This window comes from Echinops telfairi, unplaced genomic scaffold (assembly GCF_000313985.2).
Source record: "Echinops telfairi isolate 266 unplaced genomic scaffold, ASM31398v2 ScPeMD7_1;HRSCAF=3_0, whole genome shotgun sequence".
NCBI lineage: Eukaryota > Metazoa > Chordata > Mammalia > Afrosoricida > Tenrecidae > Echinops > Echinops telfairi.
The window spans coordinates 14,644,581-14,648,191 of record NW_022103896.1 but is presented as its reverse complement, the minus strand read 5'-3'; positions in this window follow the sequence as shown (position 1 = coordinate 14,648,191).

The following is a 3,611-nucleotide window of genomic DNA, read 5'->3' as shown; positions in this document are numbered from 1 at the left end:
AGCATCTGGTCCTCTCTGTCTAGTTCTCATGAGGAACCTTTGAAGCAGGTCCTCGAGTTCGCTTCCATTCTCCAGGGGCCGGGGAAGGAGGGAGGCTGAGGCCCATCACCTGCCAGGGACCCAGAGTGATGGAGCCTGGATTCCAAAGCAGAGTGGCTGCACCCTGCTGTCTTGCAGGGTGGAGGCAGGCCAGAGGTAATAGCGGCAATGGCCTTCGAATGAAAAGGCTGGGGGGATTCAGTGGGTGGGGTCCCTCAGGAGTGGCACCCAGAGAAAGGTGCCCAGCAGACTCACTGCAGCGAGTTGAATTCAGTGCTGATCTGATACCATCTGCAGCCTGCCTGGAACACCCATGAGAAACAGGGCGCGAGGAGTTGAGCAACATACTCTCAACTCTTAGGAAATGGAAAAATCTGAAAAGGAGGCTTCTGGGAATTTGGAGAGGTTGAGCCACAGGGCTGAGAGTCCTTTCCATTCCCTCACTCCCTCCGGGCGAGCCAGGACCAAACTAAGCCAACTCCACACCGCGGCCTTATCTGCTCTGCTTTGCCAGCTCCCTCCTGGCCTGGCCTGTGACAACCAGGGTAGCATGAACCCCAGAGAGCTTGGTGATGGCTGGGCTCTGGGCCCAGACCAACCTGGGCTGACGCCAGTAGGATACTTTTGATGATGACTTAGTTAGTCCAGGATCCTACCAGGCTCAGAGGTCCAGGGGGGTAATGTAACACAGCATTATCAGGGTGTTCATGCCCTGGCTCTGAGGGCTCCACTTGAACCTTGTCATGGGGGTGGCGAGACCTGTGAGGATGAGATCTGGATGTGTCCACCTCGTTTGTCTTTTCAGATGCAAGTGGCTCCTTTCTACAAGGAAGTGGGACCTCATTGGAGGCCAGTGAGTTTCTGAAACTCTCCTGGTGGCCTTGCCATGACCTGGCCCATTAAAAAAAGATATTGGTGATGTTAGTTAGAGTCATGTGGCCTCGTGGTTATGCATTGGGCTGCCAGTCCAAAGGTCAGCAGTTCGAACCCACCATCTGCTCTGTGGGAGAAAGATGAGGTTTTCTCATCCCATAAAGAGTGCCAGTTTGGAACCCCACATCCTGTCCTCCAGGGTTGCAATCCAGACGATGGTGCTGAGTTTGGTTTGGGGAGCAATGTTAATTAACAAGCCAACCTTCCAGAGTAGCTCTAGCATACAGACCCAGGCCCATGGTATGGGGCTGCTTTGGTACTTCAGCCACATGCCACCATGGTATCCAGGTGGCTGATGGGTTCAGCTTTCTGGATAATCTTGCAGCAGCACCAGAGTCTAGCCCAGGGGAGTGGGACGCCCAGCAGCTATCTGGGCCCAGGACCCTGTATCCCTCAGTTTAGTTGATTTCAAAGGAGCTGAGCAATCATTTGGGTGCTCATTATGACAAGGGCCCTCAGATGGGCTGGGCCTGGATGTGGCCAATCTCCTGGATTGTTTCAGTGGGATGTGCTGGCCAGTCTGGGAGTCCCTGGGGAGACAGCTGCATGGGGGTGGGGTAGGGTGGGAGCAGCCCTGGGTGTGCTCATCAAGGTCCTAGCCCTAAAAACCTGGTGACCCAGCCCATGCCGGAGGGGGCCGCTCCTCACAGCCCCTCCTGAGCCGGCAGCATTGTGAGAGGATCTTGGTGTGGCTGCCAGGGCAAGATGAGCCCCGGGGAAAGAGAAACACCAGCCCAGGGAGCTGCTGCCTGCAGTGGAGAGACCAAGCTCCGAGTCTCCCAGGCAGGAAGGAGGGTAAGGCCATCCCCTGGAAATGGAGTTAAAAACCGGGCAAGGACACATGTCCTCAGTGGTGTGTGTTCTAGAGAAGGGTGGGTCTGGCTTCAAGCAAATCTGGTGCAGCTTGGCTTGAACTTGTTTCTGGCTCCACAGGCGGGGTTTCGGGGCCCTTTCCTGTACCCCTTCAGGGGGAATTCACTTGAGCGCAATTGGGATTTCTGGATGGAAAGTGCTTCTCAGGAGGCCGGGCAACAACCTTCTTTTTTATTTTTTGTAAATAGGAAAAGAGCTCTGACAGCTCTTATCACAATCTATCCATCCATCCATTGTGTCAAGTACATGCATACATCTCTCTTTTTAACAGCTTTTATTGGCATACAAGTCACGTGTGTCATACAATTTGATAGTCCCATCATCATAAAGAGAGTTGTCTTTATTATGAAGAGAGAGATGACACAATAAAGATGGTGTCATCAGCACAATGAAGTTTAGAACGTTTTCTTCTGTCTTGTATTCATTGCTGTTAGCTCCCCGTCCCGTTCCCCCACCTCCCCCCCCACCCCCACCAAACCTTCCCTGCCATGCCCTCAGGAAACCAGTAATCCAGTTACTGTCTTTCCTGAATTTCTTATACAGAAAAACATACCACCAACCAACACAAACTCAACAATAACAAAGTAAAACCAAGACAAACCTCCATGAAGAAGAAAGTAGAAAAACATATTAAAAGCATGGACAAAATGATATTCTATCTTATGCTGAGGCTGGTGAAAGAGGAACATAAACAGAGCCGTGCCTCTCCTGAAGCTGCTGGCATCACCGACAGTGGGTTAGCCGCTAGCCAGGAGTAGGACAAGCCTCCTAGTTCCTCCAAGCTCAGCCCTCACCACAGGGGCCCCGAACCCAGGCTAGCCACTTCAAGACTTGAGATGCGAGCAAATCTTGCTCAAAAGCAAGTCAGTGGCACTCCAGCGTCAGTCAAGCACAATGAGACAGCACTTGGGACAGTGTTTCTGTTAGGAATTGAATTGTGGCCCCTGATAAACGAAAAACCTATAGTGACCCTACAGGACAGGGTAGCTGTCCCTGTGGGTGTCCTAGACGGTAACTCTTCACAGGAGTCGAAAGCCTCATCTTTCTCTTGCAGTGCTGATGGTGGTTTCAAACTGCTGATCTTGTGATTTAGCAGCCCGGCGTTCATCTTTCTATGAGGCCTATTATTCTTGTCAGTCACTGCCCAGTGGGTGCTGACTCATGGTGACTCATGTACCACAGAACAAAGTGTCACCCAGTCCTGGGCCATCTTCACGATTGATGGCATGCTTGAGTCCAGCCAAACTCACTGCCATCGAGTCAATTCTGATGCAGAGAGAGAGGGACAGGGCAGAGTATAAATGCGCCTGGAAGTTTCTGAGGCTAAAAGTCTTTATGGGATTAGAAAGCCTCATATTTCTTCCTTGGAGTGGTTGTGGTTTCAAACTGCTGACCTTGTGGTTCGCAGCCCAGTTCATGACCCACTGTGCTACCAGGACTCCTTGCTTGGGTCCAGGTGGACAATGTTCTGTTCTGACCTGTTGGGTTTTCACTGGCTAAGTTTGAGAGATGGATCGACCTCGGCTATTGGACATATGGACTGCCAAGCTTCCAGAATCATGACAACATGCAAGCCACCGCAGTACAGAAATACCTGGCAGATAGGTAGTGGCACGGTACCATAGGAGCCAGATTGTAGTGATTGGGCCTTAAGGGTGGAAATCATATGCCAGCATTCGCCCTTTCAGGAGCTTCTGACCCAGAGAGGAAATGTGTTTTAACCAGTAAATGAGTTAAAGGGCAAACGTGCTTGGAGAGACGTGGAG